The 26701-nt window shown below is 41.5% G+C and overlaps 1 protein-coding gene across 10 annotated transcripts in view; it reads left to right on the forward strand.

The window, feature by feature from the left end:
- ERBIN (erbb2 interacting protein) overlaps nt 1–26701 on the forward strand; it is a 225299-nt gene that overhangs the window by 36254 nt on the left and 162344 nt on the right. For 6 of the 10 annotated variants that reach the window (XM_048851872.2, XM_048851875.2, XM_048851878.2 and 3 more), the window contains one exon: nt 3676–3790. The exons of 2 other annotated variants lie outside the window; for them this stretch is intronic. The gene's annotated coding sequence lies outside the window, so the exon portion shown is untranslated. Of the gene's footprint in view, nt 1–2234; nt 2562–3675; nt 3791–26701 lie in introns of all 10 variants that reach the window. 2 more of the 10 variants (XM_048851877.2, XM_048851873.2) reach the window with 1 other exon arrangement.

Genomic DNA, 26701 nt, shown 5'->3' on the forward strand with positions numbered 1-26701 from the left:
GGGCTCAGCCGAGTGCTAGTTCATCATTTAGCAGCGAGGCATTCCCACCCTGTGACTCTACCACCTCAACTAAACTTCACAGTCATCATTGCTGTGCATAGTATTAACTTGTTTGTTTTAAAACTTATACTCTGTGTGTGTGAATATAAAATGTCTTTTTGTCCGGTGAAAAAAAATGTCCCTGGAACCGAACACCCCCCCCCCCCTTGATTTACATTAATTCTTATGCGGAAATTGGATTTGCTTAACTTAGTTTCACTTAAAGTAGCATTTTTCAGGAACATAACTGCAACATTAAGCGAGGAGTTACTGTATGGGAGGAACCTGCAGTGGTGCACACGAAGATGTGCCGTCTGATACCTCTCCAAATAACAACTCATTTTCCTCCCCTGGTGAGGCTATTATGCCGCCACCGCCAGCAACGGCAGACTATTTCATCCACTTTCAGAACCTATTTAAAAGGGTGTCTAGCGAGCTCAAGATCACTATGGAGGAGGTGTCAGAGACTCAACAGATATCTTGCAACCTACGGCTTCGTCCAAGACTGCCCTCCCGATCAATGAAGCTATCATGGACCCAGTCAAGAATATCTGGCAAACCCCAGCCACTATACCCCCGACCTGCAAGAGAGCAGATTGGAAATACTATGTCCCTTCCAAGGGCTCAGTGGCTTTTCACACATCCAGCACCAAACTTGCTGGTAGTGGAAGCGGCGAACCAAAGAAACAAGCAGCAACATTTCCGGTTTACTCCTTCTGACAGGGAGAGTAAAAGAATGGACTTGGCCACAAGGTTTATGCATCCTCCACGTTGCAATTTAAGGTGGAAACTATGCCGCCCTCCTAGCCAAATATTACCATAGAAACTATAAGAAATGTCCCAGATTCTGCTCCAGAGTGGGTCTTGGAAAACATTCCATGGGGGACACATTTACGATCAGATGGAGCAGCAACCTACTTATACGCATTCCCACTGATACCACTGCTACACAAAATAGTATTAAAGATACAAATGGAGAGGGCCAGGATCATACTGATAGCCCCTATGGGCCCAGACAGCTATGGTACCCACTTCTAACATGGATGTCCACTTGTCCACCATTCTTCCTCCCCCGTCCCCCCACCCCCCACATGCCTCCGAACTTATTGTCCCAACGCAGGGGCCATCTACACCACCCAAACATAGGAATGCTCCACCTCAAGGCATGGCTCCTCAGTGGTTCTCCAATGAAGAACTAGACTGCTCTGAGCAGGTGCAAACTGTACTGTTACACAGCGGGGCACAATCTATACGTACCACATATATCCATAAATGGTCTAGGTTCATGGCATGGTGTTCTGCCAGGCAAACAGCTCCTACTTCTGCATCTCTTCCAATCATACTGGACTACCTTCTGGAGCTCAGACAATCTGGCCTCTCCTTCAGCTCCGTAAGGTACATGGCAGCAATCACAGCATTTCACCAGAAGATCAGTGACACCACAACCTTTGCCCACACTATCACAAAAAGGTGCCTTAAAGGCATCCAGGCACTGTACCCAGACATCAGACCACTCACTCACCATGGGACTTACACTTGGTCCTCACATGTTTGACGGAAAAGCCATTTGAACTGCTAGCATCCTGCTCTCTACTACACCTATCTGTGAAAGCTGCATTCTTAGTGGCAGTTACATCCACCAGACGTGTAGGAGCTCTCATGCCTGACTCACCATACGTCTTTTTTTTTATTATTTTTATTTAAAAGATACAGTCATGCTCCAACGCATCCCAAATTTCTCCTGAAGGTGCATTGGTCCTTGCACCTCAATGAACCTATCCGTCTACCAACCTTCTTTCCTAAACAGCATGCAAGCACTTTTGAAGCAGCAATGCACACACTTCATCTGGATAGGACTAGACTGTTCAGGGTGACCCCAAAACTTTTTATCTCCACTGCAGAGCTATCTAAGGGCAAATCGATATCCCGCCTGAGAATATTCAACTGGATATCAGACTGCATCCATTTATGCTACCAATTAAAGAGGATACATCCTCCAACTTCAATTAAGACACACTCTACCAGATCTGTGTCAATGTCTGTTGCATTCTTATGTAATATTCCCCTCGTAGACATCTACAAGACTGCTACCTGGGCTTCGGAGCACACCTTTAAGGGCATAGTGTTTAGCACTCGGGAACCCTTGACTGACACTGGAATGGTCTGAGCTATGCTGTCTGACTTTTTTTTACCAGATCCAAAGTCCCTACCATCCTAAAGATACTGCTTCTAAGTCACCTGGAGTGGAGCACTCACAGGGACATCTCTCGAAGAAGAGGCTACTCACCTGTGCAGTGTCCATCCGGGTGTTCCACTACCCACCCTCCTCCTCTCCAAACGCCAAAGTAGAGAAGGAACTGAGGAGTCAGGGACACGCACGCGCAGTTAAGGCGCCAGCAGCACGTGAGGCCTCTGCAGGTACTGCTGTACAAATCTCCAAGCCAAGGCGCAGGGGTGTATCAGCACCTGGAATGGAGTACCCACAGGGACACTTGTCTCGAAGAATGTCAGTCACTGCACAGGTGAGTAATCTCCTGTTCTGAAATGGGATGCTAAAACTATGCGTACGTAACACCTCCTCCTCCTCCTCCTCCTCCTCATGTTCTTTGCCATATTTTTGTAAGGTTATTTGAGTTGGTCTCAATAAATGTCATGAAAATAAGGTGATGGGTATGTTCTGTCTTAGAGTTATAGCTGCTGCTGTTCCAGTATACTAGCCAGGAACGTATAATAGAAATGTATGTCCTCAACATACATAATATACAGTAACAGGCTTGACAAATCACTGGCTGGGATGATTTAGTTGGGGATTGGTCCTGCTTTGAGCAGGGGGTTGGACTAGGTGACCTCCTGAGGTCCCTTCCATTGCTGATATTCTATGATTCTATAATACAGCAGCTCTCCAGAAGAGTTCTCTGTGCAGAACAGAACTTCCAGATAGAAATGGATCAAACCATTCAAGAGCAACTCCATCCCCTCCTATCAATAACCACAGACAGACATTCCTGTAAAACCTTACGTTAAACTAAAATGAAGGGCAGCTGACAGGTCTGCCAAATAATTGTGGACTCTTTATCCTAATCTGTTGCTAAGAGGGTCCAATGGAGAAGCATCACGACACAATGCTTTCAGCATACAGGTTCTCTGTCTTGTAATATGCCTCTGATGCTCTGAGATTGCGTCCTTAAATGGATACTGTCATCTGGTTTAGGCTCAAGATTTAATTTTTGTAAATGTTGTTTTTCAGTTGTTTTGTTTACCTATTAACTGTGTTCTAGAAACAAAAATGTTTTCTCATGCTATTTTGCATATGTGGGTTTTTGTTATATTTGAATTCAAACACTTTTCTGCAACCCAAATACTTTGGTTGGTGCATGAGAATGAAAAAAATTAATCAGTCTTATAGTTTCTGTTCTGATTTTACATTCCACTCATGTTTGCCCTTTAGCAATAGCTGGGTCACATTAATATTCAACAGCAAGAATGATTGGTTTAGAACTTAGGTACTACACTAAGTAACTATAGGAAATAAGGCAATCTTAGTATTTTTGATTTGTTGGATTGTATTTCCATTAGGCACTGTTAGTGGAAAAAAATTCTATGTACTCATTAAAATGAGTCTTAACTTTTTTACAGTTCCATGTGGATGGTTATATTGAGCTCATTGCTGCATCCCACTGAGTTCGAGATCCAAGTTCAGAAACCGATTCAGGCTGCAATGGTGTCAACTGGATGAGGTGGAGTGATTCGGGTAGGTAATAGTCTGAATGGACTAGAGGGAAGTACAACGCAAAAGTATGTCATGTTGTTGAAGGTGAAGGCATGTACGTTAGTGGATATTCCTTCCTCTGATCCTGTTTTTTTGTTCTTCCGCCCACCACAAATCAGCAACAAAAAAGCATGTTCGTTTGGAGTCTGCATTGATAGCAGCATCTAGGGAAGGTATAGAAGAACTTGTGGGTGGCAGGTGGAGCCCCACTTCATGGAGGCTAGCCCCCGGCTCCACCCCTTCTCCCGAGGCACCCCCACCATCTATGGCTGGAGAACCATGGGCCGGCTGGAGCTGCCCCAGCTGCGCTGCACCTCCCCTCCTGAGACCCCAAGCTGCCCCGCGGGAAAAGCTCTTGTCTCTTCCCGAAGAACCTGAGCTTTTATGCCATGCAGATTCTAGGGTGGCTGAGGAGGCGGTATCTGCTACTCAGCTTCCCGGGTTCTGAGATTACTGATGAACCCCGGGAAGGTGAGTGGCACATACTGCCTCCTCAGTTGCCCTGGAACCTACATGGGGCATAATAATCAAAAACTTCCCCTGTGCAAGCTGCCAAAAATCCTCAACTGGGCATCCGGCAGCAGCAGCTGTGTCAGGGGAGGCTTAGCCTCGACTGACCTATTCTACCAATCACTTATGGAAGAACTGTTTTGAGAAGTGGTTCTTGCGAAGAAGTGGTTTGGCGAAGAGTGATCAAGATTGTGCCACGTTTGTTACTCTTTTTATAACTGCAAAAGCTGATACATCTGGCTTCCTGTCTGCTTCCAGGCTCTGAGGGTAATAAAGGATGCATAGACTGGTTCACATCAGTCCAACGAATGAAAGGGAAGGGGAGAGAGAGAAACCAGAACTGTGTGATGTATACTATGTATATTCTGTATACGTGCAGTATAAATGTATGTGTTTAATTGGAGCCTGTTGCATAATTCTTTGAGACTGCAGTTTATTTGGATCTTTTTGGAGTATAGGTGGTGGTCTCAGCCTTCTTAGGTAATTTCACCATAGAGAGCCAATTAAACCCATTAAGCAAACACACTCTCCCCCCACACCCTCTTCTCCTGATGCCAGAAATTAATGAACACCAGTTTTTGCTGATAGTAGGATTCACCCTAGGAACTCCTGACTCTCATATCGGAGATTTCACTTAAATTTGAGATTTAATAGTTCACTAGTAAAAACTGTTTCATTAAGCATTTTGTTGGTGAAATACCATTTTAGAAATGAAATAGCATGCTACTAAATGCAAATACCCAGCAAGACTGTTGATTGTTCAGTGGCTATAATAAAGAAAAGGTAGTACAGGAAATGTTGCTTGGACATTGTGTTGAGTCTAGGCAGTAGCATGGCAGTAAGTTTTTAGGAGACGGAGACAAAAATAGTAGTAATGGAAAAGAGAGATGAGAATAACTTAGGGTGTAGCCAGGGTTGTCCCTAGCCATTTTGGTGCCCTACACAGTCCCACAGGCCTCTGCGGGGTGGGAGGTGGTTTCCAGGCCAACCCTGCACTCACGGGGGCATCAGGAAGTGGAGCGACCTGGCCCCAGCCCGTTCTGCTCTGCTCCCCTGGCTCCCAGCCTTGGGAGGCAGGGGGGAACCGTCCCCCAGCACTCACCGGCTGCATGGCTGAGAGCCAGAGGAGCGGAGCAGGCTGGGGCTGGGTTGCCCCACTTACTGCTGCCGGTGAGTGCAGGGCACCCGACCTCTGCTGCAGTTCTCAGGGGAGTGGGGGCGGGGCAGGGGCTTTGGGAAGGGGTCAAGTGGGAGCAGAGCTGGGGTGGGAAGAGGCAGGGCTGGGTCAGAGCAGAGGCGAGGGCCTTAGTGAAGAGGTGGAGCAGGGGCTGGAGCAGCACGCAGCTGCGTAGGGCATCAGGAAATTTGGTACCCTACGCAACAGCGTACTTTGCGTATGGGTAGGAACGGCCCTGGATGTAGCTTCCATGTACTGGGAGAGGAGAGGAGATTAACAATTAAGTGTGTGTTTGTTTTAACGCTCTTTCTTGATGCTACGTTTGAGGTCTGGAGCAAACACTGCAATGCATATTGTAGACAAGGATTTTGAAAAGCAAAGAATCAGATTCAATTGCTGGCTTTTTGAGTCAGAAAGCTTTCTTTCATTTTTTGCTATTGTGGTACATACTTTCTTTTTTTTCATAATACTAATTTACATCTCCTCTTTGTGCTGTTTCTGATTTAATTAACTGGTAACTTTAATTGGGTTTCAGAGGAACAGCCGTGTTAGTCTGTATTCGCAAAAAGAAAAGGAGGACTTGTGGCACCTTAGAGACTAACCAATTTATTTGAGCATGAGCTTTCGTGAGCTACAGCTCACTTCATCAGATGTATACCGTGGAAACTGCAGCAGACTTTATATTGGTAAGCACATACATTAGAGCACCACATAACATAATAATCAAGCTGGAAGTTTAAGAAGCAATGCAAAATGTTAACTCTGAGGTGGTCCATTTCCTGTTTGTTATGTTGGCTCAGGTTGCTTAATGTCTGTAGGGAATAGAATACTTTTCCCAGAGCCTCATACAGTGAGTATTTATTAATTTCTGCATGGAGAAAAAAGTGATCACCTTAGGCCATCAGAAAATAGAATACTGTTCTTGAAATAAAACTTTTTTATAATTTCTATATTAATTTAATAACCTCCATTATACTAGTTTGTTCCATCTGAAGATTAATCCAGTTCTTTGTCCATTTCATCTTAAAAGCGACAGTGAGTAAGACCTGTTCCAAAGCTCACTGAGGTTTAATGGAAGGATTCCCGCTGACTTCAGTGGATCAGGACCTTACTGGCTTGTGTGGAAAACTTTAGTAGAGAATGATAATGCATCTCTGCTTGGGAGAAAAAAGCATTAGCTAGTGGCTAATGGACAGGACTAGGTTAGAGCTGGTTTTTATTCCTGGCTCTGCTACAGACTTGTGTGGCCGCAGGCATGTCTCCTCAGATTTTTCTTTTGTAAAACAGGATTGTATGATGTACTACATCATAGGGGTCTTTTGAGGCCTAAGCAATGTTTATAAAGAGCTTTGAAATACTTGGATAGAAGCTGCTATAGAAGTGCCTGTTTGTGAAATAACCAATACACAGTTATAACAAAGTGCAGTCCATTGTTGAATTTATTGAGCATTCTGCAGATGCTTTAGTGTAAAATTTTAAAAATTCATTGCTTTCTGGGAAAGAAGCCATAATTTGTCTGATGTTAAACTTGGAATTTGGCACGCTGCTAAATGTCTAGATCCAGTGTGGAAAAAATGTTAAAAATACGGCATTTAAAAATACAAGATAAAATCTTCAAGACTGACAAAAACAGTAAGTTCTTCTTTGTGCAGAGATAGAATATGTGAAAGTCTAATTCCTTCTCAGCATTTGCTGAGGGATATTTAAGGCTGAATATTAAGCCATTGGATTTGCCATACTTTTTGACACCTCTAGATTGTTACTGGAACATACTGTACTTGGTGGATGGTTCTGACAAACTTCTGATATTTTCAGCTGTACGCAGTAGTGAAGTCAGTTCTTTCAGTATAATAATCTGAACAGTGTTCTTCAACTGGATATCTTTTAGCATCTTGCAAGGAGCTAGAGACATAAGTCATGCATGATTTGGGTGCTAACTGGAAAAATCTCTGTCTTGCCATCAAGAACACAGACAGGATTGCAAGGCCTGGGACAAGCAATGACCCCATGTCTCTATCCCATCCACTTGGCATATATGCGGCTCTTTCACCACGTCACGGTGACCAGATATCTCAAGATTGCTGAAGGGAACTTTGGTTTCCTTCATGTTTGCTTTGTTAGCATTCATGACCTGTTGACACACTCTTGCATTTGTAGCAGTAGACATTGGCCCAGACCTCCTGCCTTACAGTTCTGCTGAACAGTTCCGGCAGGGAACCCGTACTCAAGGCTGTCTCTGGAACAACTGTCCCACCAACATGCTACCTGTTATGACACTACAGGCCTGCTGGGGTTGTCTCGGCTATAAGTATCAGGAACCCATCTTTCCAAAGGAGAAATGGCATTTTCCCTTATGAAAGGGTTTATGGAGTCCTTAGACAGTCGGATTCAGGAAGTATAACCACCCCCAGTTCAACAAAAAGAAATTGGCCATCAGAGAACCAGAGAATGTGGAAACCAGAGAGGAGGCGTGATGGTTTGTAAACAACAAAGGCAACAGGTGAAGCGGCATTCTACATGGCTGAAGGTACATAAATGCTGAGACTGCCAAAGAGAAGAGGACCAGGAGGAATTCCACACAGCTAGAAGTTTCCATTTGTTATAAGCATGGAACCTACAGCAGATATCTCTGAAGATCCAGCTGACTGAATGGAATAGGGAGCTGTACAGGACATAGCTGAGGATAGGTTCTCCACCTAATCACCAAAACAATCAAGCATGCCAACAAAGGGATCTGCAACCATACAAGGAAAATAGACAATGTGCTTAAATATTCTCCAAGGTGTACTGGAGTGTGACTTGGCAGTCCCCTCCTTGTAGGTGGAGGCCACAGTTATTTCCACTGAAAGCAAATTTCTGTCAAAGCACCCTTCAGACAAAGAGAGACTCCTCAACAGGGAGAAACTTGTAGATGACGCCGGTAGTACTAGTGTTTCAGCAACTTCCATGTATTTTTCCAGGGTTGTTAGCCTGAATGAATTCCTTCTAAAATCTCATATCCCTGAAGGTGTTTTACTTTCATTTGAGGGGGTGCATCCCCAAGGAAAGTATCCTTAGGAGTGTTCATCATCACTGCCTCTCTAAACACTTTGTGCTCTCCCAGTAATCCTCTTGTTTAAGTAGACACAAAGACAGCTTTTTAAAAATTACATATATTATTTTGCCCGGTAAAGATAGTTTCAAACTGTACCTACACAGTTAATTAGTTTTTTCTGATTACAGGTATTAAAAATAACTTTTAGTAAATCTCAAGGAAATTAAAATATTCTCAAAATTAAACCTTCCTTTGAGTAAGGTGTTAACTTGAAGAAATAACAATTATCTTGCAAATATACAATGGCTCCAGAATATAAAAATCTTTATTGCTGTAATAATTTATTTGCACTTCAGCACACATCACTTGTGGCCCTGGATGGCTTTTACGGGTCAAAAGAGGAATAATGACTTAGATTCTGTTGTATTATAAAAAATCCAAAGGAACAGTACAGTTCTAGTTCAATCATATAACAAATCATTTATTTAGAATTGCCTTTTGTAGAAAATGTAAGAGCCTTGCATCATAGTAGAGTAGTTCTAAATTATATGACAAAAGATAATCCACACATTTTATCATTACTTACGTGGCAGGTAGTAAGGAGTTTTGAAACCGAGCCAAGGTTTAGTGTTTATAAACTGGCATTAGTCTTCTCAAGTGTAATGTGATGTCACATAGAAACAGATCATACCTCACTAGCAGATGGAACATGTCTGTTGGAAACACAATAGAATGAAAAGTATTTTTTGGAGTGATGTATACGGACAAGCAAAATCAAGTAGCTGTTGCAGCAAGATAAGAACCTAGTGTCAGTCACTACCATTATGACATGCAAACAGGAACTTATACTTCCTGAAAGTTGCGTGTTTTTAATTGCCTTGTTTTTAAAATGCCTTGACACTTGACAGTGTGTCTCAGTGATATCTTCCTTTTGGGCGGATCCTTCAGATTTTAAGAAGTTGTTCACATTTGGAGTGGAAAAGCATGGGATCTTGTCTCTGTAAGGCCAAACTCCTGGAATATTCAGCAACTTTTAAGGAATGGAACTGTAATAGAATGACATGTTCAATTATAAATTCAAGAATGAGCATACAAGACTACAGCAGTTCAGTACATATTATTAAACTCAGTTTAAATGAGTATTGCATTTTAAAAAGATCTCCATATAAAGGAGAGTTAAGATTGCAAAGCCAAATACTCAAAAACTAGGAAATTTCCAGCATTAAGATTGCTTTAATTTGGCTACCTTATGCATGTGCATTATGATAGTCTGGAAAAAAGACTGAGAGGAGACATACCTTTTCAAGTATGTCCAAGGTTGTTACAAGGAGGAGGGGAAAAATTGTTTTTCTTAATCTCTGAGGATAGGACAAGAAGCAATGGGGCTTAAATTGCATCAAGGGAGGTTTAGGTTGGACATTAGGAAAAACTTTCTGGCAGGGTGGTTAAGCACTGGAATAAATTGCCTAGGGAGGTTGTTATACCAATAAAATAAAAACCAGCAGGATCTTATTAAAGAGGAAAAGGCAAAATACCACATTTATTGTGAATACAGAAAGAATCATAGTAAGCAGTTAGTTATAGCTATAACATTCCATTCAATCTCATATTTATTCTCACATTCATTCATACAAACACACACACACACAGGTTCTGCAAGGTTATCATAGTTACCAGCCTTAGAGTTGCTCATGCCAAGCCACTGGCCAGATGGCCTGGACATGAGGAGGGAGCAGGGCCTTGTCAGATGCTCATCTGATGCTCCTGGAAGTTGGTTTGCAGAATCAGACCCCCAAAGTTCTCACTTTCTAGAGTCTATTTTTATAGGAATTTCTTCCTATCCCAGTCTATGGGAATTGCTTCATCATGCTGTTGCTGAATCAGTCAGCAGATAGCACATTCCTGACGGCTCCGTGCTGCTAGATGTCTTGTTCTTTGGTTCTCCCATTCTTGAGGCTGTTGGGTGGATTCCAGTCTGCCCTCCGGGGAGGTTTAAGAGCAGGTTAAACAAACACCTGTCAGGAATGGTCTAGATAATACTTAGTCCTGCCATGAGTGCAGGGGACTGGACTAGCTGACCTCTCCGGTCCTCTGATTCTATGATAACCTTGAATTCCATTATTCAGACTATTCTTTTTCTACATGACCCCGCCTCATTCAATGCTTAGGGTAGACTGTGCTCACTGGATGGGTAGCCATTAAATATTTATTTTTATTTTCCTCATTCACCGTGTGACCTTTCGCTTTCTTTGGTGCACGTCATTCAAACCCTGTATGGAATACGGAATGATCAATTTCCTTATGTGCTTTCTTATAGTACTCATCACTGTAGTGTATGAATGCTTCGTGAAGATAAATATTTGTAACACATGGAAGGTGAGGTGACCGTATTTTCTTTTTACAGGTAAGGGACTGAGGCAAAGAGAGAGTACTTTTCATAATTTGAGCCTTATCCAGCAACTTCAGGTCCCCAACTTGAAATGCCTGGGGTGTGATATTTCAGAGTACTTAATGTTTTTGTAGCATTTTGTATGTTCACAGCACAGCTCCAGTCAACTTCAGTTGGAGATGTGTGTGTGGTCAGCATTCTTGCAAATAAGTCCTCAGATGTTTCAAGTCAGCACCCATTTGGCCACCTGTGAAAATTTTAGCTTAAGTGACTTGTCCAGCCTCAGATAGGAACTGCAGCAGAAAGAGAATCTAGTTATTAAGGATGGCTTTCCATTGCATTAATTATGAGACCATCCTCTTTTACTGCAGTCCTTTGCCTCTTTCATTTAACACTTTCCAATTTTGCAACAAATGTGGCTGGGGTCCTGCAGCCAAGTCTCCATTAATTCATAGATTTAAAGGCCAGAAGGGGCCATTGTGATCATCTAGTTTGACCTCCTGCACATTGCAGGCCACAGAACCTCCTCCATTCAGTCCTGTAATAGGCCCGTAACCACTGGCTGAGTTACTGAAGTCCTAAAATCTTGATTTAAAGACTTCAGGTTATAGACAATCCACCATTTACTCTAGTTCAGTGGTCTCCAACCTTTTTTGCACAAGATCACTTTTTGAATGTAAGGGCAACCCAGGATCTACCCCGCCCCTTTCCCAAGGCCCCGCCCCTTCCCCAAAGCCCCACCCCGCTCACTCCATCCCCCATCCTCACTCACTTTCTTCAGGCTGGGGTAGGGATTTGGGGTTCAGGGCTGGGTCCGAGGGGTTTGCAGTGTGGGTGAGGGATGCAAGCTGTAGGAGGGAGTTGGGGTGCAGGAGAGGGCTCCGGGCTGGGGCAAAGTGTTGGGGTGCAGGAGGGGGTCAGGGCTGGGGCAGGGAGTTGGTGTGCAGGATGAGGTGCTGGCTCTGGGAAGGGGCTCCAGGCTGGGGCTTGAGGTGCAGGAGCGGGTATGGGATGCTGGCTCCAGGAGGGAGTTCAGGGATGAGGATTGGGGTGCAGCCTCCCACTGGGCAGTGTTTATCTCCGGTGGCTCCCAGTTGGTGGCAGGCACAGCGAGGCTAAGGCAGGCTCCTTGCCTACCCCGGTCCCACACTGCTCCTGGAAGGGGCCAACATACCCTTGCAGCAGGGCAGGGGACACATGGCTCTGTTCACTGTGCCTGTCTGCAAGCACTGCACCCTCAGCTCCCCTGGCCAATGGGAGCTGCAAGCGTGGTGCATGCAGACAGGAGCTGCGTGCGGATTGAGACCCATTCCCCCCCCCCCGCCCTTCGGGGACCACAGGTAGTCTGCCTTAGTACTAGCCACACTGCACCACCAGAGATCGCGATTGATTGGGAGATACTCGAGGGTCGATCGCGATCAACCAGTTGGAGACCACTGCTCTAGTTCAATCAGCAAGAGGAAGGTGAAAACTCCCCAGGGTCTCTACCTATGTGACCTGGGGGAAATTCCTTCCTGAGCCCAAATACAGTAATTATTTAGACTCTGAGCATGAAGGTGAGACCCATCAGCCAGACAGCTGGGAAATAATTCTTTGTAGTAATTTAGACCTCCTCATCTAGTGTCTTATATCCAGCCGTTGGAGATATTTGCTAATAGCAGTCACAAATGGGCCATATGCCATTGTAGGCAACCTCACTATACCATCACCTCCATAAACTTATGAAGCTCAGTCTTGAAACAAGTTAAGTTCTTGGTTTTTTGTTTTTTGTTTTTTTTTTGCCCCCGTTACATCACTTGAAAGGGGTTCCAGAACTTCATTCCTCTGCTGGTTAGAAATGTTTTGTCTAATTTCAAGCCATGATGTGCCATAACCTTTGTTTTGTTAGATTAAACAAGCTAAGCTCCTTAATTCTAAAACCTCTCCAGCGCATCATCAAAGATTTACAACCTATCCTGAAAAATGATCCGTCACTCTCTCAGATCTTGGGAGACAGATCAGTCCTCGCTTACAGACAGCCCCCCAACCTGAAGCAAATACCAGGAACCACACACCACACAACAGAAACACTAACCCAGGAACCTATCCTTGCAACAAAGCCCGATGCCAACTCTGTCCACATGTTTAGTCAAGTGACACCATCATAGGACCTAATCACATTAGCCACACCATCAGGGGCTTGTTCACCTGCACATCTACCAGTGTGATATATGCCATCATGTGCCAGCAATGCCTCTCTGCCATGTACATTGGCCAAACCGGACAGTCTCTACGCAAAAGAATAAATGGACACAAATCTGACGTCAGGAATCATAACATTCAGAAACCGGTAGGAGAACACTTCAACCTCTCTGGCCACTCAGGAAGAGATTTAAGGGTGGCAATTTTGCAACAGAAAAGCTTCAAAAACAGACTCCAACAAGAAACTGCTGAGCTTGAATTAATATGCAAACTAGATACCATTAACTTGGGTTTGAATAGAGACTGGGAGTGGCTGGGTCATTACATCTATTGAATCTATTTCCTTTCGTATCCTCACACCTTCTTGTCAACTGTCCCAATGGGCCATTTTGATTATCACTACAGAAGTTTTTTTCTCCTGCTGATAATACCTCATCTTAACTAATTAGCCTCTCACAGTTTGTACGGCAACTTCCAACTTATCTCTCAAAAAGAAAAGGAGTACTTGTGGCACCTTAGAGACTAACCAATTTATTTGAGCATTAGCTTTCGTGAGCTACAGCTCACTTCATCAGATGCGTACTGTGGGGTATGTATCCGATGAAGTGAGCTGTAGCTCACGAAAGCTTATGCTCAAATTGGTTAGTCTCTAAGGTGCCACAAGTACTCCTTTTCTTTTTGCGAATACAGACTAACACGGCTGTTACTCTGAAACCAACTTATCTATGTGTGTGTGTGTGTGTGTACATCTTATTATATGTTCCATTCTATGCATCCGATGAAGTGGGCTGCAGCCCATGAATAAATTTAATAACATTTGTTATATTTATAATAGTATAGTAACATTGCTCTAATAAATTTGTTAGCCTCTAAAGGTGCCACAAGTACTCCTGTTCTTTTTGCGGATACAGACTAACACGGCTGCTACTCTGAAACCTCTCTTTACGTGGTTCTCCATCCTCTAATCAATTTAGCAGTCCTTCCCTGCACTTGTTCCAGTTTGAATTAATCTTTCTTAAACATAGGAGACCAGAATTGCAAACGGTATTCCAGATGACTCACCAGTGCCTTGTATAGTGATAAAACTTTCCTTTATCTGCTGGGAATACCTTGCTTGAGGTGATACTATACAACCTTGATTAATTCAATGGGCACTTACCCGTTTTGTGCACTGAATGATTCAGGAATCCCTTAAGGAGAAACATAATACCATATTGCATCACACAAGAGGATTGATTTACATTTGCAAATTTTTGCATGTTGAACTTCAACCTTAATGTTTTTAATGTAGTTTTTTACATAAAGCTTTATTTTTAAGATTTTTAAAGATTTTTAAAAAAGCTAACTGGCACGCACATTTCCACCGTGTGCAAGTTATTAACACCCACATGAGTCATTGGCAGGTCTGGAAACTAGAGCTACAATACAGATGTCCACTATTTGAATGAATGGAATGTAGCAGGCTATTATCCTTTATGTGGGCCAGACACTAGAAGAGGATCAGACATACTTTGCTTAGGGGTTTCATGGGTATTTGCTGGCAGCAGGATGAGTCTTGGGTTTCATTTCCATGTTCTGGAGGGGAGTGTGCTCTGTTGTTTCAGACCCTTCTCGATCTCTTTCTTCCCCAGTCTGCCCCCTTCTTCCCTTACCAACTACCAGGTCCTCTGCCCCCACACTACCACAGTCCCTCTCTGCTTATCACATTCCCCCTACTCTGGTCCCTTCTTATTCTCTCTCCACTTCTCTGCAGCAGCTTTTTCCTTCTCCTTCTGCTTCTCTGTACTTTGTGGGTGGCAACATGACAGACTTTCCTTCCTGCTCTTTCAAATGTTTGTGTACAGTACCCTGCAGCTCAGACAACAGGGGTGTGAATAGCAGTGTGCATCAAAGTGCTGTGCTATAACTCCCCCATGTGCATGCTGCAGGTGTGAACTGAAAGGTTCTTAGTTTGCGTTAATGTAGTTCTCTTCAAACAGGACTGATACCCAACTTTTGTGTACGTCCAGTAGCAAGTTGGCTTTCAAGACCCTTTTGTAAAGATTCAACAGTAAAATGTCTTGCATTTTAGAAAAAAAAATATTGTATTTGGTATCTTTAAATGTTCAGACAAGTATATAAAGTATATATATATATGTATATAAAGTATATAAATTGGTTAGTCTCTAAGGTGCCACAAGTACTCCTTTTCTTTATATAAAGACTAGAGCTTTCAGGGTATGCACTTTTTAAAAAATAAAGTTGAAGAATTATTATAATGGTAACATTTTGTAAGTAGGTTTCAGAGTAGCAGCTGTGTTAGTCTGTATCCGCAAAAAGAAAATGAGTACTTGTGGCACCTTAGAGACCAACAAATTTATTTGAGCATAAGCTTTTGTGAGCTACAGCTCACTTCAAGCTTATGCTCAATACATTTGTTAGTCTCTAAGGTGCCACAAGTACTCCTTTTCATTTTGTAAGTAGGTACTACTTTCCCAGCCTACTTCAAACAATTCTCACTCCTCAGTCTGGTTTAATGAGTACAGAGTTAGTCTCAAACAAATTCATTGTTTTGCATCCTGGGTCTAGTTTAATGAAGTCTCTCTCAAAACAGTTTTCAAACAATTATACAGGAAACTGTCCTGGCCAAAGCCTTCTGCTCAGGGCTCCTCCTCCCTACACGAATAGGTTCCACACACACTCAGTCTTCACTCAGCCCTCTTGCTCTCCAAGTCCTCCCTTCCCCCTCCCTCATAGGAGATAGCTAAGGATCCACTTCCTGCAGTGAGTCACCACCTACTTATCACTCTTCTAGCCAACTCATTCCTTGCTAACAGGGTGGGTGTGTTATGGAACACTGCTAGCTTGTTACACATTACAAAGTCCCTAGCAGATTTAGTGTCCTATTTTCATAGGAACTCTACAAACACAAGTAAGACACATCCCTGTCCTGAGAACTTTGCTGTCTAAGGGCTTGTCTAAGCATACAGTGCTGCAGCGGTGCAGCTGCAGCTCTTTGCCAATGGGAGAGAGCTCTCCCATTGGCATAATTTAACCACTCCCAAGGAGCAGTGGTAGCTATGCCAACAGCAAGCTTCTCCCACTGACCTAGTGCTGTCGACACCAGCGCTTTTGTCGGTGTAATTTGTCACCCAGGGGTATGAACCCTCCTCCCACCCCCACACCTGAGCAACATAAGTTACACCAACAGACACGCCAATGTGGACAACTGTTATGTCAGTGGGAGCAGCTCTCCCATTGGCACAGTGGCTACATGAGAGATCTTACAATGGTGCAGCTGCATTGGTACAGCTGTGCTGCTGTAAGATCTCTAGTGTAGACATGGCCTAATTTAAGATAAGAAGCAAGAAATGGGTGTAACAGAATATTTGAGGGGGGGGGGGGAAGGAGGGTCCTGGGGATAAAATAACATTTCACAAGTTAGTTAATCCGTAAGTTGATTCAGGGGTGGGTAGTATGTGTGAGAGAGAAAATGTGGCCCACATACAGTTTATTTTTATAATTTACTTATTTACAGTTTTTAAACCTCTACTTTCAATTTAAAAAAATATTTTCCTTGATTGCTTCCATTTTCTCCTAGCCTTTTCCTTCCCAAGTTCCATTTGCCATCCTCTCCCTCAACTAGTGTGAATAAGAATCGATTTATTGTGGGGGAGGAAGGGTTTAAAGTTTTTTTTTAATTTAAATCAGATTTTTAAATTTAATTTAACCAAATTCAAAGAATCCAGTTATTTAAATTATAAGTTTTTTGTTTTTTTTAAAATCTGTTTAAGATGAAATCTGAATTTAATACACAATATATTAAGGCCTAAATTTATAATCATAAAACATTTAAATAAAAATAAATATGCTCTTTTTTGTATGCTTAATTAAATTCCAGTTACTATTCTAATACGCCTTAACACAAATCATGAGCAAATAGTTAATTATCTAGTAAATAAACCCTATATCATTCACCATTTTCTAACATACTAAAAATGAACAATAAATAAGAATCTGAAAATATTAAGGTGAATAATTGCTTAAATGTAAATAGTTATAATATACCCTCCTTGGCAGCAGAAATAAGTCTAAAATCTAGTGAAAAGGTTCTATTTAGTTGCAAATCAACTTGTTTTAATGGTTACATCAACTCATGAGAATTCACCTTGCTTTAGAAAAATAACGGAAGTACAATGGAGAAGTTGACTAAAATCGACTATTTAAATTGAGGCTTTCCACTTGGTGATTTAAATCAATCTACCCTACCCCTACATCCTCAGAAGTACACCTACAGTTAACCATTTATGATAGCAACTTGGGCTTCTGAAATTGGATAGATATATTGCAAGTTTCTACATTGGTGCTGCTCCTCTGTCTGTGCTGCCTGGGGAGAACTTTTTAATTGTTAGTCTATGAACAGTTGTAAAGTGGAAAGAAACAATTTTTCTGAATTGTCAGCTCTGTAAAACTTAAACTTGGAGTCTGAATCAGGTGGGATTTTTTTTTCTGTCACATGTATCATCACCAGTTATGACGAGTCTGCAAGCCAAATTAGGCCCAGTTGATTCTAGCTCAACTTCTCTTTTCCCATCAATGAGTTTGCACAAATGTCACTTTGGTTACTTAGTAAACAATCATGTCGACTCACAGGGCGTAGTATGCAGCTTCCTTTTAGTTCTGTTTGGTTCTCTTTTTTGTTCGTTTTTTAAATCAAAACTTTATTTTTATTTTTTTAGTAATATAATCAGATATGGCTTTGAATACATATGGGAAGTAGTTTAGAGTTATAGGGGGTCATTTTTCAAAATAGACCTACACTTCAGATAGTCAACAGGGCATCCACAAGGAATTGTCAGACAACTGAAATCCAGGACTGCATGGTTAGGGAATGGGGACAAGTCAGGTGTAGAAAAGTAGATTTGCTAGTCTGTTCAGATATCTGCCCCCTCTGCCTCACCAGAACCCCATGCCCTACATTAAAAGAATGTTTAGGTTGCAAAAAAACAGTTTTATGAACTTTCAAATGTCATGACCCATGGGTTTCAAACCCAGGTCTACAAGTTTCATGGGAGTAGCTACGCAACAATCTTGCCTGTGGCAGCCTGAGTCTGCGACTCATGAAGTCGTGCCCCAGTGTGAGGTGCTGGAACAGGAAGTTGTCCTGAATAACTTGGCTCAACTCTGGTCTGGACTGCCTGCTTCTCTGGCTTGATCTGGCACCTGACTTGTGGTTCTAGATCTTTGGTTTGTCTCCTGCCACTGACCCTCTGGTATCCTGACCCAGCCTGACTCTGGTTCCTTACTAATAGTTCTGATCTCCAGTTTGTCTCGCTTCTGACCTCCCAGTCTCCTGACTCAGCCAACTCTGGACTCTTGTCTTGTGATTGCAGATTCTGGCTCCAGGTACTAAGTCTGCCTGACCACAACCTGGCTGTGCAAAATGTTTGATTTATTTATTTATTTATTTATTTATTTGCAACTGAAATAATGTTCTCTTAATGTAACCTTTTAAATCTAACTTCTAAGGTTTTTTATTTTAAACAAAAAGTCTAAAAATGTTGTATTAGGTATAGCAATCAACCCCATCCGTGAATGAATCATCATTAGCATTTGAATCCTGAGCCTTCGGCACTGCAGCACAGACTGCTACCGGACTAACACCACCACTAGCTGACAGCAGAAGGCTGCATTCAGGGGAAGGGAGGATGGATAGGCGCTGAGTTTTTCTTTTCCCTGAGGGTGCTCCACTGCTGCTTCGCCCCAAGACCCTGCCCTTGTTCGGCCTCTTACCACCCCTGCTCTGCCCCCTGCCTGAGGCCTCCGCCCACTCGCTGCTCTCCGCCCTCCCGCAAACCCCTTCTCCAGTCTCCAATCAGCTGGTTGGCAGTGCCTTCAATCAGTTATGGCTGGTGAGTGCTGGAGCACCCATTGAATCGGCACCTATGGAAGGATGTATTGGGGTAAGCCTGGCTTTTGATTCCCTGCTCCTAGAACTGGGCTGGATCTTCTGCTGTATGTGTTGAACCCAGAGTGGGGATGTGCTGCTGCCATGTGCTAGGTCCCAAAGGTGTTTTTTTTTGAGGCGCCTGGCCCATCTTACTGCCCATCTGGAAGTTAGGGGAGCTCCTTCCTCACATGGAGTTCCCAGATGTGTGTGTAAATGGGTCATTGGGAACCACATGCTAGATCCCTGGGTTTGGAGAGCCAGGTTCTCTTCTCTCCTTTGCTACAGATATTTCAGCAGTTTTCTGAGACTTTCTGTGCAATACAGGGTAGATTAATTTAAATCACTGGTTTTAATCATGATTTAAATCAGAAAGCAGGCAACATTGATTTAAATAATCAGTTTTAATCTTGTTTTATTCTTTTTATGTTCCTAAAGAGAGGTTGATTCTCAGTGGTTGATGTAATTTGGTACTACTTTCTGCTACTCAGGGGCTATATTATATTAATACAAATTTATTTAAGCAATTATAAAGCTTAATATACATTTTTCAGATTCTTATTTTTAAATTTTTTATTACAAAATGTCACATTTCTTATTTATTAAGTGATAATATTTTTTACTCATGATTTGTGTCAAGCCACATGGATAAAAACTGGAATTCAATTAAAAATGAACAAAACTATTTTAAAATTGGTTTTATTAAATAAAACTACCTTAAATGTGCTGGTTGCATAAGAAGAAAATGCACTTAAAACTGACTTATTAAACAAAGGGAATACTATGTCTCGTTAGTGAATTGAACTGATTTTCTGGTCAACATGTCCTTCAAGATTATAGAACTAGTAGTACTCTTTTTCTTGCATCTCATTTTTATTCATAGATTTGAAGAGGAAGAACAAGCTTTTCTGCTTTTTTTCCTCAACTGTTTTCTCAACTTTGAATGAATTAGTCATTGAGCTGAACTAGTTGAATAAAGTGAAATGAAGAAATATTTTCTCTACACATGCGGAAGAGGCGACCTGCTGTCAAAAGCTGGTGTACCACTGTGGTGAACTCTGGTTCCAGGTGCTTAGCTAGTGACATTTCAGCAGTTCAGTGGATTGACTTTCTTTAAAACTTTGGTGGCAAACGTACTCCTTAAATATATTTTTATTTAATTTAAATGAGTTTAAATAGATTTTAGTAAATTTAGGCTTTAACATAGGTTGTCATAATTTCAAATTTAATTTTAAATAGGTTTATTTTTAAAAAGAAACATGTATTTAAATCTTTTTAATCCACTCTGATGCATTGAGTGGTAGTGGCACTGCTGCTATTGCTTTGGTAATGGTTTGAGCCATGGTGGCGTGAGCCCAGCAGTGGAATGAATGTTGAAAGATTTAGGTTTGCTGCCCGGATTTTCCTGGGGAATACAATTGAGAGAAGACAATGGTAATAATTAATACTCTTTCTCGCCAAATCGGAATGGAATTTCATGGAACAAAGAAAAGGCTCTTTTGTAAGCTGAGAGGATTCCAAATATTGAAGGTCTGTTGCAGAAAAAGGAAATGTGAGATAAGCTTAAATAAAAAAATTATTCATAATGGAAAGTATTTAGTAATTGTCTGCTTCATATCTGTATATCAAAGAATCATAGGAATGGAAGGGACCTCGAGAGATCATCTAGTACAGTCCTCTGCACTCATGTAGCAGGTTTAAAACAAACAAGAGGAAGTATTTTTTCACACAGCGCACAGTCAACCTGTGGAACTTCTTGCCAGAAGATGTTGTGAAGGCCAAGACTATAACAAGGTTCAAAAAAGAACTAGGTAAACTCATGGAGGATAGGTCCATCAGTAGTTATTAGCCAGGATGGTCAGGGATGATGTCCCTAGCCTCTGTTTGCCAGAACCTGGGGAATGGGTGACAGGGGATGGATCACTTTATGATTACCTGTTCTGTTCATTCCCTCTGGAGCACCTAGCATTGGGCACTGTCGGAAGACCGGATACTGGGCTAGATGGACCTTTGGTCTGACCCAGTATGGCCGTTCTAATGTTCTTATGTAAGTATTAATATCTACATCTGAGTAAAATCAGGTAGCTGTAATAGTATATATATAAATAATATTAACTTCCATGCCTTTTACTTTCCATTCTTTCACTCTCAGCTTGGTCTCTAGTTGGCTGATCTAAGAGGCAATGGCACCTTAGTGCTTATGTGCACTTTTATACAGTATCATTTTGTCCCAGAAGGATTAATCAAATATGGAATCACTTCGCTATATTACAAGCACTCCACACAGATGGTTTCTGTGTGTGGACTGATACGGAGAGAGGCGCCTCCCTAAAGCTCAGACTTCTGTGTCTGCCTGTGGAAAGGGACAGGCTTAGCACATTCTCTGTTCATCGGCATCTCCTACTGGCTAATTTAGGTGGGGAGCTGCCTAGCATGCTGGATTTTTGTGGATGGTATTCGAAGACTTCTCTCTATCTCAGTTCATTGTAAGGGGAGCCTAGATGCCTCACTCAGGCTCTGTGGAGGGCAATGTTGTTCCTGAGACTCTTGTAGGCACCTAAAAGTTAGTTGCCATGACAGTGAGTGTTGCAACACCTAAGCCCCTTTGTGGATCTTGACCTTAATGCATGGTTCCCTGTGGTCTTCCTTCCTACTCAGTGTTCTGTAGAATTACGTTTATGCCCAGCAGCACTTCAATGCATTTTACAGCTTTACTAAATGCAATGGACATGTTGATTCAGAGAACTGTTTTGATAGCTTTGTCCATTATTGCAGATCACATACTAGTCTCTAAATCTAGACCTTGTTTAGGGCGTGTCTCTTCATACGAAATGAGAAAAAATGGTGGGGCGTGTGTGTGTGTGTATTATATCTAAAGTTATATATCTAAAGTTAAGATTTTGTCACTTTGTTTTTAGTAAAACTTGTGGGCAGGTCAAGCGCAATAAACAAAGTCACGGGAAGCCTGTGACCTGTCCCTGACTTTTAAAAATAACCATTAGAAAATGGGGGCGGGGTGTCCAGCACCCACCATCTGGGGTGACTTGGAGTTCTGGGGGCCTGGGGCTGAAGCAAAAAAATGTCATGGAGGTCTCTGGAGTTATGGATTCTGTGACTTCCAAGACATAATAGCTTTAATTATACTGTATATGATTTTGAAGAAAAGTTTGCCAGTATGTCATAAATATGTTCATGCAGATATGGTGGTGGTTTGGCAAACTCAAAGGAAAAAGCTGTGTTTTGGTAATTCTTGTATATATTGGTGGTGAATTTTTCATACAATGATGTATATACAGAAGCATTTTTAGTTTTATTAAACAGCTTGATCTATAGGTCTGTAAGGGTGTAATGATATCCAGTTAATTGCTAGAAGAACAGCTTTAATTACCTAACATGCAGTTATAAAAACTGTAAAATAGTATTAGTGGTTGGTAGATAATTTGGAAAAAGTAAAATATAGTCAAACACTACATACAATAGCCAAATGAAAATATAAATTCACAGCTTAATCTTTTTTGAATACTATGGATATACACTAAGAAAACTATTTCTTCCTCGATCATAGCAGAACTACAAAACAAATTAATACTACCAAAATTAGATTTTTCTAAACAGTTGTCATTCTCACCTCCTGTGAATATTCATACATACACTTATAGTTTTGGTATCAAAGATTAGATTATTTTTGGTGGAAGAGATCTGAAGTACCGTATATCTTTAGGATCCAATGGAAATCATAAAGGTACAGATTTTGTGGGCAGATTTTGAAGGGATGCTGTCATTTTATTTGGGTAGACCTACATATTGTACATCTTACTTTGTAACATTTAGTGGCATTCCTTAGAATCATAACTATCCATTTTGTTGGTATGGCATACTAAATCAGTTATTCCCCCTGTGTTAATATTTAACAGGGTTATTCCTAAAGTTGGGCAGTTTATGTTCCTGCTGATGTCATTGATAACGGTATAGTACACAAAGAGGTAGTCAAGATCCCCATATTGAATTCTGCTCCCTTTTACACAGAGAAAAATCAATGATTTAACTAGATGAAAAGCTCAAAATGGTGAGAAACTAAAATTAACTTCTTCAAGACTGCATTGAGTTGTTTTGCATATCAGTAACAAAATGTTTGGAGGCAGCATTGTTAGCATTAAGACAAGACTTTAGGAAACTCTTGCATTATGGCTTACTCTATCACTATTGCTGTGTGATCATGAGCATGTCACTGAACCTCTTCGCACAGTAGTTTCACTGTGTACTAAAGACATTACATATCTCTTTTAAAAATGCTTAGAGATCCTAAGATGCTATATAAGTCAAAAGTATTAAAGAAAGCTGTATTTAGATCACAATCTGTTAAACCATTTTTTAGGAATTATGTAATATAGGTGTTAATAAACAAATATAATTACATCTAGTATTATTGTAGAAGTCATTTTGCAGCCAGGTACTAGCTATTAGCTTAAATTTTAAAGAAAATGCTTCATGTGTCTGGAAAGACATTGTTTTAAGCCATCAAAGTAACTCTAATTTTTTACTAGAAACTAATTCATAATTATGGAAACAAGTTAGCTGCTTTTGGTAAGATTACATTTCTGTAGTGCATTTTTTTAATTGAAGTTTAGTGTTTTTTTTTTTTTTTTTTTTAGCAGGAGTAATTTTTGGGAATCCTTTCTGTGCATGGAATATAATTCTCTCTAGTTCTGAGAACTACTTGTGACTGACATGTTTTATTATGGACATCCTCCATAAAATGTACATCTTGATAGATGTTTGCTTTTAGCAATGTGCAATGTCAAAGGCACTAATAGAATGAAGATAAAATTGTTATAGTGGGGAGGGGAAGGGAAGGGGACAAAGCTAGTCTGGGGTTTACATGTCAGATGTTAGTGTAAAACGTTGACTACCACATTATTCTTAGAGAGAATAGGGTTGCCATCTTTCTAATTACTGATAATCGGACCCCCTCGAGGCCTCATCTCCTGTCCTACCTCTTCCTGGGAGGCGCTGCCCATTGCCCTGCCTCTTCTCCCCAAAATCCCTCCACCATTTTGCTCACGCCTCTCTCCCTCCGTCCCTCTCCCTATTACTCATTGGATTGTCTCAAGGAGCCAGCCTGCAGGCAAGAGATGGCCCCAGCTGAGCAGGGGCTGGGGTGAGTCAATGACCCAGCACCTCGCCCTGCCTGACAGTAACTGAACTTTTGATTCAGGTGCCATTTAGAGTTGCCAGGTTCCCTTTTCAGTTGAACTTCCCGGTTGAAAATTGGGCACCTGGCAACCCCAAATGGCACCTGGACACAGAAGCCAAAAACGGGTGGCAACTCTAAATACAAAGTGGGATAGGTAATATATTTTATTGGACCAACTTCTGTTGGTGAGAGAGACAAGCTTTTGCGCTACACAGAGCTCTTCTTCAGGTCATTGTGTAGCACGAAAGCTTGTTTCTTTCACCAACAGAAATTGGTTCAGTAAAGATATTCTTTCACCCATCATGACTCTCTAATATCCTGGGACCAAAATGGCTACAACAACACTGCATAGATTATTCCTAGCAAATTAAAAAAAATTAAGGAGCCTTCTACCTGTCTGAGGACTTGTGTACGTTAGGGAGTTTTGCACTAGACAAGCTATAATGTACCTAACCTAGTACAAACTCTGTTTAGACACACTGCTCCAGTTTGCACCAGTGGAAATTACTCTGATTTTAACAGAGTATGCAGATCCTGCTGCAAATCCTCCTTTACACTTGTGCAGCACATATACACTAGTTTACCTACACTACTGAAAAAGTCCCTAGTCAAGACAAATTTGTAAAAGAGAAATTTAGATTTGTCTTAACTTGAGTCATTTTGGAGGCTCCTCCTATTTCCAACTTCCCATAAGAGAATAAACTATTACAAGCCCCTATTCATTATGGAGCCATGTCATAAATATAGAGGAAAGAGTAGCATAAAATCCCTCCTTGGCAGCTGTACTGAATTGCCTTACCTGTAAGGGGTTAAACAGTTCAAATAACCTAGTTGGCACCTGACCAGAAGGACCAATGAGGAAAGAAGATACTTTCAAATCTGTGGGGGGAAGGATTTGTTTGTTGCTTCTTTTTTTTTTTTTTTTTTTTGTTCCCTCTCCAGACGGAGGGAGAAGCCAAGCAGGTATAGTATCTCTTGAAAATATACCTGGACTAATCCATCTAAAATCACTGAAAATGTAAGTAGGACAAGGAAATGCGTTAGGTTCTTTTTGTTTTGGCTTGTGAATTTTTCTATGCTACAGAGGTAGTTTTATTACTGTGTTTGTAACTGTGGAGCTGAGCCCAGAGGGGAATCCTCTGTGTTTTTAAATCTTTTTATTAGCCTGTAAAGTTACCTTCCATCCTGATTTTGCAGGTTTGATTCTTCAATTTTTTTCTTTATGAATAAAGTTCTTCTTTTAAGAACCTGATTGATTCCAGTGTCCTGAAGACAAAAGGTTTGGTCTGTGCTCACATCGCTAAGGCAATTGCTTGGTGGTATTATTCTCAAGTCTCCCCAGGAGAGGGTGTTTGGGGGATCTTTTGTGGGGATAGGGACCCTTCCCTGAATTTTTGTGTAAATCCCTTGGTGGTGGCAGCAATACCGTCCAAGGACAAGGAAAATAATTTTTGCCTTGGGGAAGTTTTAACCTAAGATGGTAGAATATAAGGATAGGGGGTCTCTCATGCGGGTTCCCACATCAGTACCCCAGAGTTAAAAGTGGGGGGGAACCCTGACAAAGCCATGTTCTACACATGATTGATTTATTTGATTTTTAAGATTTCATTACGTGAAAGATATTTTAGAAGAAAGAAATCTGTTTTCAGCATACTTTAGTGTGAGAAAACTTACTTCTGTTCTAGTCTTCCCTTTCAGCCTTCTAATTTATCATAAAATTGACTCTTGGGTAAAATTTCTCTATTGCTATACGCCTCATGGTGAAATTTAGGAAAGTTTGAAAATCTGTTCAGCTGTTCTTGAATTATTAATGTTTAAAAGTTTTTTTCATGCCTTAAAATTGTTCAGAGGCTTTTTTTGGCATTTGCCTAAAACAAATAATGTTGTTGAAGTTCAAACTTGCCATGCATGCAGTTCTTTGAGGACTTGGCCAAGGGGATTTTTCATAGATTCATAGATACTAAGGTCAGAAGGGACCATTATGATCAGATAGTCCGACCTCCTGCACAACGCAGGCCACAGAATCTCACCCACCCACTCCTGCGAAAAACCACTCACCTATGTCTGAGCTATTGAAGTCCTCAAATCATGGTTTAAAGACTTCAAGGAGCAGAGAATCCTCCAGCAAGTGACTCGAGCCCCATGCTACAGAGGAAGGAGAAAAACCTCCAGGGCCTCTTCCAATCTGCCCTGGAGGAAAATTTCTTCCCGACCCCAAATATGGTGATCAGCTGAACCCTGAGCATATGGGCAAGTTTCACCAGCCAGATACCCAGGAAAACTACAGTAATACAACATTGTGGTTTAGCTTGTACATGCCTCAAATCAGGAAATTCAAAGTTTTAACATTATTATAGAAATTGTGGTTTATCCTTATTGTGCATATACATATATTAGAGATTATTCTCCTCTGACCCCCCTGCATGTATGTATGTTTACACACATGTGCTTTAAAGACTCCATCCTGCTCCCATTGGGAGCA

The sequence above is a fragment of the Caretta caretta genome, chromosome 5, assembly GCF_965140235.1.
Source record: "Caretta caretta isolate rCarCar2 chromosome 5, rCarCar1.hap1, whole genome shotgun sequence".
NCBI lineage: Eukaryota > Metazoa > Chordata > Testudines > Cheloniidae > Caretta > Caretta caretta.